This window comes from Eumetopias jubatus, unplaced genomic scaffold, assembly GCF_037043125.1.
Source record: "Eumetopias jubatus isolate StellerSeaLion01/CBP00866 unplaced genomic scaffold, mEumJub1_p1.0 scaffold_14, whole genome shotgun sequence".
Taxonomy (NCBI): Eukaryota; Metazoa; Chordata; class Mammalia; order Carnivora; family Otariidae; genus Eumetopias; species Eumetopias jubatus.
In genome coordinates, this window is record NW_028274820.1 from 79,201,360 (window position 1) to 79,217,693 (window position 16,334).

General features: G+C 38.8%; 1 protein-coding gene and 1 pseudogene across 1 annotated transcript in view; one reads left to right on the plus strand and one right to left on the minus strand.

Moving 5' to 3' along the window:
• The window catches only part of CPED1 (cadherin like and PC-esterase domain containing 1), a 267,619-nt gene that overhangs the window by 111,798 nt on the left and 139,487 nt on the right, over positions 1-16,334 (plus strand). The window lies entirely within an intron of this gene.
• LOC114210590 (small kinetochore-associated protein pseudogene) lies at positions 15,421-16,243 on the minus strand (annotated as a pseudogene).

The following is a 16,334-nucleotide window of genomic DNA, read 5'->3' on the forward strand; positions in this document are numbered from 1 at the left end:
AATATCCCCAAATGTGCGAACTAGGTAAAACTGATTTGTCTGCTAAAAGGAGACAGTTTTGCTCCCTTCAGGAGAAAATCTGACTTGCATTTGTCCTATGTGATTTATGCATCGTAAGTTTAAAATGAAATACAGCCTCTTCCCTCCCATATATTAAAATGTGGCTTAAAATTTGAAAGAAACAGCAGTCTTGTGTCACGGAGGAAACTCACACAGCCATGAGATAAAGCAAAACAAGAATACTGTATTGCCCCCAAGTGATCTTTTTTTGATATTGCACTAACAGCCTGAGTGGTCCAACACTGGAAGGAAAAAAAGGCAAAAACGCTTATAGACAGCGGCACTTTGACCCTTGTGATACATTTTGATATGGAACTGAAAATGTGTCTTTCATTTTTCTGAGTGCTACTAAGGCAGATGAAGATGGATTCTTTCACAGGATTCGGCACACATACATCCTGCTGCGTTCTATATCTACTGCAAGATACAGATAGATTTCCTCGCTTTTGTCTGTGCGGTCTCTATGGAGCATCAGCCTGATTCACTCGTTCTCTGAGTTCCCTCTTTACTGATGCAGAGCATCCTCAGACCCACCCCTCTAGCCTCTTTGTGCTCTCATACCCCCGCCAGACTTATGAAAGCCGTTCTTAGAAGCTCTGTGAAGCAGGTCTTTAAAATTGGGAGCAAGGGACTGCAAACAGGAGAGGAAATCCCAGTGTCCCTGTATGTTTCTATATCCAGACGCCGTGTGGCTTCCTCTCTAAACCAGCTTTGCCATGCCTGGTCTCTACTCTTCCAGAATCCAATAGTTCCAAGTACACAGCCTCCACTACCCATTTAAAAATGTATTGTACTGGGGCACCTGGGTGGCTCAGTCGGTCAAGCAGCCAACTCTTGATCTCGGCTCAGGTCATGATCTCAGGGTTGTGAAATCAAACCATGTTTTGGGCTCCATGCTGGGTGCGGAGCCTGCTCAAGATACTCTCTTTCCGCCCCTCCTGCCCCTCTCTCTCTCTCTAAAAAAAAGTACTATACCAAAGTGATCTCTACCAGAAATTTTATTCCTGATTTACTTGAAAGGTATGAGAATTTTCCCATGTGCTTGATTACCCAAACCGTCTACATAAAGAGTATGTATTCAAGTCACAAAGAGTGAAATCATTACTCTAAACTCAGAAGTCACAGAAGAAAAACAGTATGCTAAGAAAATATATTACATTTTCATGCTTTCAGTGAGTTACTGTTAAAGTGAAAAGAAATGTAATTTTAAAATATGAATAGAACAATGATGACATCTTTTCAGTCTGGGTGATAAGCAAATATCTGGTTGCACTTTTACTCTAAAGGAAAGAGAAGTAAATCACTAACACTGGATCTATCGTGCTGGATCTTCAAGACTAAAATGAAAATCCCAAGGCATGTTGACCTCTAGAGGCCTGGGGATGGATGTTCACTAGGAATGTTCTTGTACCAACGGTCCGACCTCAGGCAAGTCTTCCAATCTCTCCAAACCACTTCCTGATCTACAAAATAGGAATAGTTTCCAATGGGTTTCCAAGTGAGATTTTTCATTCCTTCTACAGATATTTACTAGGGACTTCCCATACACTAGACATTGTGTTAGGTTCCCGCGATATAGTAATAAACAAGACAAAGTCCCTGCCTCTGTGGAGTTTATTCTTGTATGGAATGGGAGATGAAATACAGATAAAGAACTACTTATACCCATACAAACAAATACAGGTAACTACAGATTTTTTAAAAGATTTATTTATTAGAGAGAGCTGAGCAGGGAGAGGCAGAGGGAGAAGTAGAGAATCTGAAGCAGACTCCATGCTGAGTGTGGAGCCTGATGCAGGGCTCGGTCCCATGACCCTGAGATCACGACCTGAGCCTAAACCAAGAGTTGGTCGCTTAACCAATTGCACCACCCAGGTTAATTACAGATTTTTACACTGATAATTTTACCACCCAATAATTACAGATTTTTGATATAGCTAATAATGAAATGAATAAGGGTGATGTGTAGAAAGTAACTGGGTTGCCCACTTTATGAGAGGTAGAAAGATCTCCCCGATTAGGTGACATTTGGACAAAGTGGCATTTGAAGAGCTAGTGATGAAACATTCCCAGCAAGTGGAGAATTCCAACGTCTTAAGGAAGGACAGACCTTGCACATGCAGAGAACATCACGGGAACTGAAAGTATATTCTGTTGAACAAAAGGAGAGTGGTAGGAGAGGAGGTAGGAGAGAAAGGCAAGAGCCAAATCATGCAGGACTTATAGGCAAAGTAAGGAATTTGAATTTTTCCTAGGGGCAAAGGGATGCCACTGAAAGGTAGTGAGCAGGGGGATGCCATAATTTCACTTACCCTTTCAAGCCCACTCTGCTGCTGTGTGGAGAACATGTTGAAGTGGATTGGGAGTTCAGGCAGAGCTATTCCGGTGTCCAGGTAAGGTTGGTACCTTGGACTAGTTGGTGAGATGGTGTCAACAGAAGGAGAGACATTTCTCCCTTTTGAAGGGAGAAACAAGCTTTGGTGAGGATTTGAAAAAGAGGACAGAGACGGCTCAAAGATGACTCTTCAGCCATTATTTGAATGGTTCTGATGGGTCAGATGGAAGGGAGTAGAATGGAGAAATGTAAAGGAGGAAGTGGAGAGGGAGCTGGGAGCCTGGTCCCACAGTTGCACCCATTCGTCTGGTTCTCAGGCCGCCTCTGCTCCATACCCTGCCTGGGGGACCCTACACAGAGAAATTCTCACCTTGGGAGTTTGGTGTTTCTTTACCCATTCACTTCCTCTGCCTGCTTTTCTTCTCCCCATTCCCGTCTCTCTCTCCTGCTATTTCCAACAGAGGTATCCTATCACTTTTGCTCGTACTTCCTACTGTGACAAGACAGGTCCCATGTGTCCAGAGTCCCATTACTGTAAAAACAGCCTGGGCAGAAGTGCCTGTTTCTCAGATACCATAGGTTTAAGGGTTGTTTTCAAATAGATGGGACCTCAAATCATAAGTTGGTTCCCTTGAGGATCATAGGGTTGTCAGCTATGCTATATTCAGACAAGAAGGGGAGAAGAGAATGCTTAGGAATCTGCCCACCCTAGAAAGGGTTGGATTTATTCAGTGCTGGGGATGGAAATCAGAGTGAAGTTGGAGGGGTTTGAAATGGAGAAGCCAAACCAGAAGCAGCAGGCATGACACTGCACTCAGCACTGAAAATAAAGGAACATGAAGTTCCTTAGATCACCCTCTCTCTCATGTGGGAAGTTCACGAGGAAAAGAGATGCAGACTCCATGCCAGAAAGAGAAGAAAATAAGATATAATGTGAACAAATAAACAAACAAAAAGCAAATTGAAGTAGTTGGCTTTTGCTCCATAATAAACTACCCCCAAGCTTAGTGACTTTAAACAACAAATATTTATTTATTGTTCTCCTGATTCTCTGGGTTGGCTGGGCAGGCTCTGCTGATTTCTGTGGCTCAACTGAGGCTGGATAGTCCAGCTTGCTTCACTTACGTGCCTGGCTGTTGGCCTGGTGTTAGCTTGGGTCACAGGGATGACTTGGTCATGTGTTTCTCATCATCCAGCCAGCTACCCACTGTTCTTTCATATGGTGATAGTGAGCAAGCCCCAAAGGCCAAGTTCTCTTGAAGCTTTTGTTTGTGTAGTGAGCTGAATGGTTGCTCCCAAAAAGATATGTCTATGTCCTGACCTATGAACCTATAAATATGACCTTATTTAGGAAAAGGGTCTTGGCAGATATAATGAAGTTAAGGATCTCAAAATGACATCATCCTGGATTATCTAAGTGGGCCCTAAATCCAATAACACATGTCCTTATAAGAGGGAGGTAAAAGGAGATTTGACACAGACAGAAGAGGAGAAAGTCATGTGAAGGTGGAACAGAGATTATAGTTATATACCCTCAAGCCAAAGAAAGCCTACAGCCACCAGAAGCTGGAAGAGGCAAAGAACAGCTTGTCCTCTAGATCCTGGTAAAGGAATGCGGCCCTGCCAACACCTTGATTTTAGACTTTTGGCCTCCAGAACTGTGAGATAATAAATTTCTATTGTTTTAAAGCACCAGGTTTGAAGTAACTTATTACAGTAGCCTTAGGAAATTAAAACAGTTTGCACCACATTTGCTAATGTCCCACTGACCAAAGAACTTCACAGGGTTAAACCAAGATTCAAGAGGTGAGGAAGGAGACTCCACCTCTGGATGGGAGGAAGTGTAAGTCACAAGGCAAAGTGGGGTGGGGGCGTGCCTATAGGGGTGGGAAGAATTTGTGGTCAGTTTTTTCAAATTGCCACACCAACGTAAAGAAGGATTTTCACACTATAGCAGGTTGTCAGCAGGTTTCACAGGATGCAATTTATTTAGAATAGAGAACAGGGAAGTTTTTAGAGACAGGAGACAGTGAAAGAAAGGAAGGGAAGAGTATTTTATCAGATGGCATCTCTACTTCTAGATGAGAGTGAAGCTTCTAATAGTTGTGTGTTCTTCATCAAGTAAGGTGAAGAAACAATATAATCTCCCCATAAAAAAATTGGTGGGGAATCAATGTGTTTAATCTGCATCCTGCTCTATATGTGAGATTTTTGTGTTTGATCATGGAGTCAAAAACAACTCAAAGGAGAAGCAGTGTTAACTACTCAATAATGGTTCATAATCAGTTCAACTCACTTGTATTCCACAATTGTTTCAAAGATACCTGTGTGCTGGGCAGTGTACAGAGGGACTCAAAAAACAAACATTGGTTCCTGCTTTCCATGAACCCTCCAGTGGGGCAGAGGGAGGGAGAAAGACCCTTATACATAACTGTAATACAGGTCAGATTGCAATAAACAGCTGAGTTGCTGGGGTGGTCAAGAGTAGGAGAAAATTATTCAGCTGGAGGAAAGTGAGGTAGGTTTCACAAAATAGGTGGGATTTTAGCTGAGCTTGGGAAAATGACTAGTGTTTAGAAATGGGGAGGGGATATTTGCATTTACTTAGGAAAGACATCGTGAAGCAAGGGAACATAGGTATAGTCTCAGAAGTATGAGCTGTCTTACTTATTTGGCTAGAACATGTATGTATTTCCAGGTGAGAGAAATCCTAGGGTAGCCTGCAGTGGGAGGGACAGAGAAAAAAGAAAGGGAAAAAGGCATAGGATTTGTAGATTAGGGGAAACCAGAAAAGGTATGTTAGAATCATATCCTGAAGAGCTTGAATCTCATGCACTATAAAATGACCCCAGTGTCATTTTATATTTCTGACTCTATTCTCATATATGATCTCATTTGATGCTTTTAAGAATCCTGAGTGTTAGGGTAATATGTTTCCATCCATTCTATGGATGAGGAAATGAAGCTTCATGATTTAGTAGAGAAGACAGAACTAATAAAGATGATTAGGATTAGGACTCAGATCTCCAGTGAATAAAATCCCTCTTAATTACCACTTAACTACTTGCAGTATTAAACAATGCTCTGTATGCCCTCCATAAAGCACACTGACTGCTGAACCCAAGAACTCAATGCCTGAGGCAAGCATTTGTATGCTTACTGCATCATGCACTGATGAACTGTAAGTGCAAAAAGAAATAGACTGACTTCTATAAAAGCAAAGTTGGATATAAAGAATCAGTCTGGGAAAATTTCTTGGAAACATTGCAGGTGAATTTGATATGGGGTAACAACTTTTATGAGGTCCGGGGAAACTGTGGAACCTAGGATTCTGCCCTGAGATTTTTTGCTGGTGTCTTTATGTTCTTGCTTAGTTTCATTTACAGCCAGTGCATTATGGGTGAGGTGTCCATAAGGTAGATGACTAGAAATTCCAATTAGTTCACCTGCATGAGAATAAAATACCTTGGCTGTATGTTACAAAATTGACAAAGGAATGACATTTATGTTTTTTAAGTTAAAACAAAATGTTCAAAAATTTCATGCATCGCTTTTTGAATATTCATATAAAAATAGCTGTCCCTCTGTAGCAAACAGGATAAAAGGGCTTCTACTGTTAATGAGATCACCTCCTTCTGTTAACATTGGGACTTCTGTCCTTTATGATTTGAACTGTGCTTCATAAAGATGACTCTGGTAGCAACGAAAGAGAAAGGTTGGGGGCAGAGAAATCAGAAATCAGTAGCTGGGACTGCAATGAGAAGATATTGGTATATTTAATGACAGTACTAAATCATAAACTTTTAAATTGTGTATAATATTTAAATGCTCACTTAAAAGATGCCATGTAAAAGAATGAGTTTTGTTGGAACCCTGGTAAGAGAGCAGTATAAGGCACCTGACGTAAGAGAGGTGTAAGAAAACAGTAGAGGGTTGTAATACATCTATAGATTCAACAGACTTGAACACTGCAGCCCTCATAAGCTAGGGCAGATTGCTCTATCATTTCCTTTATTGTACAACCAGAACTCATTATTTTTATAATGAATACATTTCCTTTTCTCTTGTGATTGACCATAAAACTTAATAAGATCTAAAATAGATACCCTGCATAAAATATCCAGAACATAAATGAAAAATATTTTCCCTTTTTACTTTCTTACTCATTCGAGAGTATTTAGAGATAGATGAGATGGGTATCTTTCTGGCAAATGCATCCTTGTTTGCAAATTTTTGTACGGCCCATTACAAATATTTCCTGTTGGAAATATTACCAGACTTCAATGTCATTTTCTACTCAAGACCATTAATAAAAGATGGAAGTTTTCCAAACAACTGTCAGACCTTATTTTACTGGAGGTTTAAAAAAGGCCTGTGTTTTAACTTTAATGGAAATTGTTGTGACCTGCTTGAACATTGGCATTCATATAAAGAAAATGAGTAGACATATACATACAAAGTCCAATGATAAAATTTTTACAACTTTAGCTTTTGCTCTTTACTCTTAAATCTCTCTGCTTCTTTATAGCCCACTGAGAGATTCCAGAAGGGGCAATAAAAATAACCTGCCAGTTTTCTGAGAAGGTTGAATATAATGCAATCAGGGTTCTACCATTCAAAGCAAATAATTAAATTTTATGATATTCACAGCCTTTTGTATTTCTGCACCTTGCTTCTGATCAATTCTCTGATACACGTGTGGGAGAATTTAAAATTTCCAACTATGAAACTGATTAAATCACATTGAATCTTCTGAGTTTCCAAGTTTAATGTGTGCTTTAAAGCTTAGGGTTGTTAAGAAGTATAAATGAATAAAATTATTCATGTCACAGGAAGCATGAAACTTATTTAAATATTGGAGTTTTGGTCTAATTCCAGAGAATGAGTAAAAACTATCCTAATTTAGGTTCAGCTAATTAATTCAGTTTTTCTGTGGTATACCCTAAAACAAGCCAATTTTCAATGAGCTAAAACAAATAATGAGAATATTTATGTTCTTAAATCATTTGACTTGACACAAAATTTTTTCTTGATCCAGGCAATTTGATTTAAGTTACAAAGAAATATTCTTAGTTTTTCCAAAAGGTGATTAGGCTACATAAATGCTCAAGTTATTGAACTGATATTTTAGATGTGTGGGTGTAAGGTCACATACTTGAGAATTGTGACAGTTTCAAACATATTTTCCATGAAAGTAAAAACACATATGATTCATTCGTCTGCATTTCAGGGTCCATCCACATTTCTAAATCTAATATAATCAAAGCCACAGTGACAGATTTAATGCTGGGGCCTTGCAACCAAGCAGACTGGCTTTAACACCCCTATAGATTACCTCTTGGCTATGTAACCTTAGACAAATTACTTGTATTCTCACCCCTCAGTTTCTTCATCTATAAAATGGGGATAATGAGTGTCAACCTCACAGCATTGCTATGAATATAAACAAAAAAGTGCATGAGAAATGCACAGCGTCTGGCACATGGTGTCAACGTTGCATTATTAAATGCAACATAGAATTATATCCAAATACCATATGTGCACTAAATGAAAAATTACATCAGTGCTTGGGTTTGTAATTTAGTCTTTTTTTTCCCTCCCTTTCTCAAATCCTTTTTCCTCTTTTTATTGTTTTGTTAAATATCTGATTTTTTCCCCTAAATCGTGTCCCTTTAAAACACAAAGGAGAGTTTTTCCTAAGGTTCAGAGTGCTCACTAGCACTTCCTCTCCTGCAACAGCTCCCCCCAAACCCTCCATGTGATGTGCAGGAGATGTGCTCCCATGTGCCAGACACATCCAAACCTGTGATTCTTAAGCAGGGTGTCCTGTGTCTCTGGGGACCCATAAAGTCTTTCCAGAGATTTGCAGGCACTTGGATAGTTTCAAAAGAATCTTCTTTTCTGTCTCTTTAGACACTCTTCTGCTACTCAAAAAAAAAAAAAAACCTCACTCTCACCTATCCCTAATATTGTGATTATTGGTTCATGGTGAAAAAATTCTGCAAAACAAAACAAAAAACAAAACAAAAAAATCCTCAAAACAAAAGCAGACAAACTCAAATACAGTGTCAGTTAGAGACAGTGAAGGATGCTGATAGTGATTATGTAACAAACACTACATAACACTATGTAACACATCCTGCACAACTCAGATTGTTTTCAGTTTCTAACAAAATTAAATATTTCATGATAAATCACTATGTGTGTTTTTTCCCCCCATATGCTTTGGAGGGAGTTCAAGGAATTAGGTCATGTTGCTGTAACTTCCATCTCTCTCTCTCTCCCTCTCTGTCCCCGCCATATATATACATACATATATATATGTATATATATATATATACTCTTCCATCCATATATTCCATATATATTACATTAAAAATAAATTAATACTGATGCTGAACCCTTCTCATTCTAGCCATAAGTAATATTCTCTCAACAGATATGTGTTTTACTTGAATAAAAAGAAATTGCATCCATCTAAGAGGTGCATTTCTAATATAATTTTACCTTTTTATTTCAGAGATTAATTAATAAGACTTATATTTCTATTGTTCTGACCAGTTGTGTATGAGCAATAACTGTAATCGTAACTCTTTGGGAAAGAAAAAAATATTTTTAAATTTAGAGCCGTATGGTAAGCGTAATTTTAAAAACTTAAATTTATAAACACATTTTTCTTAATGAGAATTATAGGGTGATCAAAAAAATCCATTTATATATAAAATATATTACATTGGGATAAAATGCTGAGGTACTTGTATTCCTTTGGATACATTTTGAGAGCTTTACACACACCTGGGAGAGAGACTGGTTAGGTTAGAGTCAGACAGAGAGATCCTAGGTGAGTCTATAAAAGGCAGAAAGAAAAATAGTATCAGTCAAAAAATAATAGATTTAAATTTCAAGGATATTACAAATAGGTAGATTTGATTACATACTTATTCACCTATTAATTTGGACAAAGAACATACAATTTTGGATTTCCTATATTTAAATGAGTGCCCTTAATTCTACCCTTGGATAAAACTGAGTCTGAGCTCTTCTGCGGTATTTCCTTTTAAGCATTGATTATAACCTATAACGATCATCCTCTAGACTAACTTTGTGTTCCATCATTAATTTGTCCTCTCTTCTGGATCATTCCTGTCAGCATTCAAACTTGCTATATGATTATTTCCCATCCTGAACAAACGAACAAAAAGCTCAAGGATCAAAGAGTGTTTATAGATAAAGCAGTGAGTAGAAGGAAGTGGAGTAGAGATGAAGATTATTTCCACTATTTGCAGGAACTGAGAAATGGAGCAAGGGAGGGCTTATTTTTTGTTTTGTTTCTTTTGCAAATTTTTTAACCATTAAAGAAGTGCTCTTTTGGACTTTGGTGGTACAAAATTAGCTGTTTAAAAAACACGGTTGTTGGAGGGAGTGAGGCTGTAAAAACTACAAAATTACTTTAAAATTTTGTAATTGTGGTAATATATACATAACATAAAATTTACCATCTTAACCGTTTTTAAGTGTACAGTTCAGTAGCATTAAGTATATTTACATGGCTAGGCAACCAATCTCCAGACCTTTTGCAAAACTGGTTGTGCCCATTAAACAGCCCTGTATTTATCCCTCCTCCCAGCCACTGGCAACTGCCATTCTATTTTCTGTTTCTATGGATTTGACTACTCTAGATACCTCATGTAAGTGGGATCATACTGTGTCTTTTGTGACTGGGTTATTTCACTTAGCATAGTATCTTCCAGGTTCTTCAAGCCATAGTATGTGTCGAAACATCCTTCCTTTTTAAGGCTGAATGATATTCCATTATATATTTTGTTTATCCACTCATCCATTGATGGATGCTTGAGTTGCTTCTACTTTTTGGCTACTGTGAATGATGCTGCTCTGAAAATGGGTGTGCAAATATCTCTTGGAGACTCTCCTTTCACTCGTTTTGACCATGTGCCCAGAAGTTGAATCACTTAATCATATGGTACTGCAATTTTTTATTTTTTGAGGAACGTTCATACTGCATAGTAGCTGCACCATTTAACATTCCCACCAACAGTGCCCAGGGTTCTGATTTCTTCACATTCTTCCCCACACTTAACACTTTATGTTTTTTGGTAGTAGCCCTCCTAATGGATGTGAGGTAATATCTCTTTGTGGTTTTGATTTGCCATTTCCCTAATGATGAATGATATCAAGCATCTTTTCATATGTTTTTTTGGTGTAAAATGATTTTAAGTACTCATATTCTTCTTTATACTGAGAAGATGAAAATGTCTCTCTCACACAATAATATTGAGAGAAATTCTAGGAAACTTCAGTAAGGTACAATGCTATTAAACACTACTCAAAGTTCAAGATACCAAAATGGCAGTATTCTGAAGTTTCCCAGTTAGTCAAGAGCATGACTTTAAAAAAAAAAAAAAAACTCTAATATTGGTTAATCTGTCATCCTTTGTCTTAACTCTTAGATTAAATTTTCTTATCTCAAAAGTCCTTTTGAACAGCTGTAAGCTTCTATTTTTCAAAGGTTTTATTACAAGTCACCAAAAAAATGCATATCCTCCCTCTCTCATGAGATGGAAACAAGAGATAAACATGTTCTAAGGAGAAAAATTATTTTATCCAGAGGCTCCAGTAAATTATCTCTCTTATCAAAGTCTCTGTGGTTTCTGTAATGTTATACTTAGCTTTACTCACTCAGTCCCTACTCTGTTAGATACTAGCCACCTAAAGATAAAATGGTACAGTTTCTGCCCTGAAAGATCTCACAGTCTAGTGGTAAGAAGAGACAAGAAAGTCGGCAAGTTTGACACAGAATGACACATGAGAATGCAACTGAGAGCAATTTGCCCAAGGTCTTATGGGAAGATAAAGGGAATTAATCAGGTGAAGCCCAGAATTGGCATGAGAAGGGCTGTAAGAGGTGGGATGGGGGAGGAAGTGAATAGAAGGGCTCCTTAGAAGTATTTTAAGATATCAAAGATGTGATGGAAGTTTTCCTACAAATATTTTCAAGTTGATTTTCAGTTCCTGTGTCCATCCATTTTTAATTGATAATTTTGATCCATCTGTGTATATTTAAATAAAACACTTGAATGGATAGGTGTAAAAATCATAAATGCCTTACCAGGTTATTGCTTGAATCTTACACAGTATGAACAAATGGTGGTGTTTCAACTGCCTGTTTTTTTTTTTAACTAGTATTCTCTCTTTTTCTTAATCTTTTATTGTTTTTTATAAGATTTTTATTTATTTGAGAGAGAGAGACAGCATGGGGGAGGGAGGGTCAGAGGGAGAAGCAGATCCCTGCTGAGCAGGGAGCCCGATGTGGGGCTGGATCCTGGGACTCCAGGATCATGACCTGAGCCAGAGGCAATCGCTCAACCAACTGAGCCACCCAAGGTGCCCCATCAACTGCCTGGTTTTACAACCATGATCTTACAAGGTCATTTCCTATATAATTTACTTTGCATTAAATTTGTATTTCATTTTGACACTAAGGAGGAAACATATAGTTTATAAAATGGTTTCATGTCATGTCAAACTCTTTAAGATGCTCTTTTATTTATTTTTACTTTGCTGCCAAGGCACTGATTCCCTTAGGAGCTTTTGTTCTCACATTTATGTAATTGAAAAACATCCATTAAAAGTCTTGGTCTAGGGGCGCCTGGGTGGCTCAGTCATTAAGCTTCTGCCTTCGGCTCAGGTCATGATCCCAGGGTCCTGGGATCGAGTCCCACATCGGGCTCCCCCTGCTTAGTGGAGAGTCTGTTCCTCTCTCTGCCCACCCCCTGCTTGTGTTCCCTCTCTCGCTGTCTCTCTCTGTCAAATAAATAAATAAAATCTTTAAAAAAAAAAAGTCTTCGTCTAGAGAGGGAGAAGTCTCCTTGATATTTGAGTTTATGGCTTCATTGTTTCAAACTAGCAATGAAGGGGAAAGTGCTCCTTTGGAGATTTGTTCTTGAGTTAAGAAAGCCCCTGGGTAAGATGTGTTTTTCAGGTTCTGATGGCTGTGAGTGGTATTAATATCAAATAATTTCAGATTTGACATTGTCTAATGAGACCATTGAGTTCAATTCTCTTTCTACATCTGAACACACCAAGATGCACAGAACTCAAGTAAAGTGACCAAGGAAATACAGTTAAGTGTAACAAATTACAACAGGATCAGACACACAAAGAAGTCTTCCACTTAGCCTAAGTGGATTAGTTATAAGAATTGATATAGGAAGTATTGTGCCCTCTCTGGGTCACTCATTGAAAGGATGATTTTTTAAAAAAATAACTCTTAAGCACTTGCATGATTCTATTTTCATTTCTGGCATATGTAGCCTGCTTGTCACTATACTAAATAGATGAAATAGGTCACTCATCTAGAATTTCCTTTGAACTGAAGGGCTTCCATAAATAAATTTATTCAATGAGATAGAAGGGAATGCATACAGAGACAAAACCTGGGGACAAAACTAACACAAAAATAAAACAAGTTGCTCAATTTTGAGTCATGCTTTTGGAGTGCTACTTCTGTCTCCTCTCCTCTACCTCTGTTCATAAAGGCAGTTCTGGTCCCTGCTTTCATGGTGGGTGGTTGATGTTAGTCTTTCTCATAGCTGACTGAGGTCTTAGGGAAACGGGAGGATAGACAGTTGTTTGGATCCTTCCGTTCTGCTCTTTCGCTTCTCTTGGGAGACTGACCACTGGAGGGGGCCCTTCAACTGCCATACCTCTTTATTTCTCTTGAAAGGTTTGTCAGATATTTGTAAAACATTCTTTTTTGGTTGGTGTCACAAGTGTTTGAATTCCCAGAAGCAGTTTTGATTTTCCACAAATGCACTGCATTATGAGAATCTGGGTTCAACAACCACGTCCGTTCATTGAAATTTCCTTAAATGGCTGTGGACTTTCTTGTTTTAATTAATAAAATGAGCGAACATGTGCTGAATATTGACAGGTGCGGGGTGGTGGTGTACCTCACATACATTCTCTCATTTAATCCTAGCCATACCTCTGCATGATAGATATTGTTGTTAATCCCAGAAGTTCTCACAATTTAATAGTGACGGGCGTAGTGCCAAAGTTAAACCAAGGATTTATTGCGTCTAATGTCTATAGTGTTACCACTGTGCTGTATACATGTCCCCCAACACTCAGCACGGTACTTTCCACCTAGTAAGGTTTTCACTAAAACAGTCGAATTGAATGGAACTGAATCCATGTACTAGCAGCCCATATTCAATGCTCACTGTCACAGTCAGAAATTTAGAAATAATCGGTTTCGCAGTGGGAGAATCCATATTTCCCTGAGACATTAACTTGCTAATTATTTCTTGCCACGGAAGATATCATCTGATCATCAATCTTCTGCATCTCCTATGCTACACAAACATTTCCAACTTTCTTAAATTATTAACCTTGATCTTTGTGATATTCAGGAAACATTAAAACAGAAAAGGCAATAATATCATCAATGACCCTTCTACATAATATGGTGACCAGAGTGAAATATGAGTTATTTTTATTCGGAAAAACAATATTACTCTGTTTTGACTCAAGGGTGTTAACATTTTTAGTGTTAGCACTAATTTGTTTTCTTTTGATCATACAATTATTACACTTATTTTCCTTAGTGAAATGGAAAAACATCCCAATTGCCAAATGCTAATGATGTGTTCATTGTCTTAAAATGTACATCTCATTAGGTTTCTATTTTTCAGCTGGTAAAAGTTTATGAAGTCAGTATTTGTTTCTCTTGGGGAGTTTTGCTTGGTATTTTAAAGATACACTTACCATTTCCCTTAGGTCACTTGTGCCAATATCTGTCCTTCATTATCATAGCAACAAAAGTTTTTCACTTTGTAGTCTTATGCAGTTCAGATGGATCTAGCCTGTCCTTCCAAAAACATTAATAGAATACCTGCTGCATGTTTTTTCAAAAAATATTTTTTGTTCTTCATCCTTGAAAGATTATGTTTATCCAAGAAAGCCTATGACTTAATATGAGATTTATTTTATGCTTTTTAAAAATTTTAACTTGGACTTTGATGTTAAGCATCCTCAAGCAGTAGTCTTGTTGTGATTATTTTAATATTCAAGCAAATAAAAACAGCTGTTTATGGTATCAACAATTGTGTTTCTAAGAAAATATAAACCTGAGCTTTATTCCCCTTTTGTAACAGTGCCCCATCTTTTCTATCCACAGGACACCTTAAATTAAAATGTTAAGAGGACAGTGAGATTCTCTCAGATTCTCCATTAGTTGACTAGATCTCCCACAGCAAAATGCTGTGAAGAAGCAACTTTCATCCATTTATTTTTGTTCTGATATATTCAGAAAAGTGCTAATACTAAAAAGTTTAGATCTGAATTTCATACCTAACAGTGGCTTTCAAATACATTTTCTTCTGATTTGGGTTTACAGACCTCTTGTTGGTGGTATTCACCCATTTTATTTTTTTATTTATTTTTTTTATTATTTCAGGTAGGTGTTATTGCTATCTATACCTTCACCCTATTTATTAAGCCATTTCAATAACTTCACGTTCATTAATTTACAACGAGGTCTAGAGCCCAACCAGGATGAGACGGAATGTGTTCCAAGTTAGAAGGGGACAGCATCTCTTCTCACTGATGTCTCCCGTGGAGGCTCTGCACTCCAAATGCACAATTAAGGTTTTCTTCCTACACATCTGAATGTGACCTTTGGGATCCTCTGGCTGTGGCTGGTTTAGTCTCCTGATTCTAATAGCCTGCCGCTTTGTTGCCTAGAAGGTCGATCCAAGCTTCTGCACCCCCCACTCCCTTGTCGGCCTCGATTATGTGTGTGTGAGGTTCGGGGGAACCCACCAGTCCGAGGGTGGCGTTCGCTTGCCTGAAGGAGGAAGCGCCATTCTAGCATAGACTGTCCTTAATCCTACTGCAGCAAATGTCTCCATTCTGGGGACGGTGAGTTCTAGAAGGTCATGGCCAAGAAGCAGATGTCCTTGAGTGGCTTCCCCTGTGGGAGCCATCTGGTCACTTGCTTTTTATCACATTTCTAATAGCTGCTCCATTTCCTCCAGGGCTGCTGTAAAATCATTTACTTGATTGTTACATAATGTCTGCTGTTCTAGGAACCAGGCCCTCTCTTCTTCTTTCATCTTCAACTTGACTTTTAAAGCCTGTAACTCTTCCATCTGCTTTTTGGCTGTTTTGTTAAAAAACTTCAGCTCATCTTGCAAAGTTTCTAACAGCAACGTAGAGTCTGTGTGATCTGCGGCGGATTCCCATTCCGTGTGATGCCAGGGTCTCACAGCCTAAAACTGGGTTGAGGCCCTTGCTCTCCAAAATTGCCAAGCAGTTGTCCTGAAATTTCTCCAGCAGCTCCACCTTTTGGGTCAGGTCCTTCAGTTCTCCCTGAGTTTCAGTCAACTTCTGGTGCAGCTGCTTGTTGATGGCCTCTAAGAGCTGGTTCTTATCCTTGAGCTCTTCCTCTGGTTTCTGCTTACCCGGCGGTTTGCAGCTCTTTCTGATGTTCCTCCTCATGGCAGTGTCTGCCGCTTTTACCTGCCCATTCTCTCGTCTCGGTTTGGTGATTTTTGTAACATCATTCTCTGAACCTCCTGAATGAAGTCTGGAAACATCCACTTCTTTGGACTTAACGGGTAATAGACTCTTAGAAGTGGCTCGAGTTTGTGTGTCTGCCGGCAGGCCGCCGCTCTGCACAGCGGGGGGTTGCAGAGTGTATACCGTCTCAACCACGCTGGTCATCGTAACGAGGCGGCACAGCTGGGCCCCAGGCTCCTGCGGCTCCTGCCCGCAGCCCTCGTTGCCCTGGTTCAAAGGAGCCTCCTCAGCAACTGCCGCCGGTATTCACCCATTTTAAAGAGAAGGACACAAAAATTCAAAGTGGGTTACCAGTCTGAGTTCACCTAGTAGAGTCACAAATTAAACCTGGACGTTC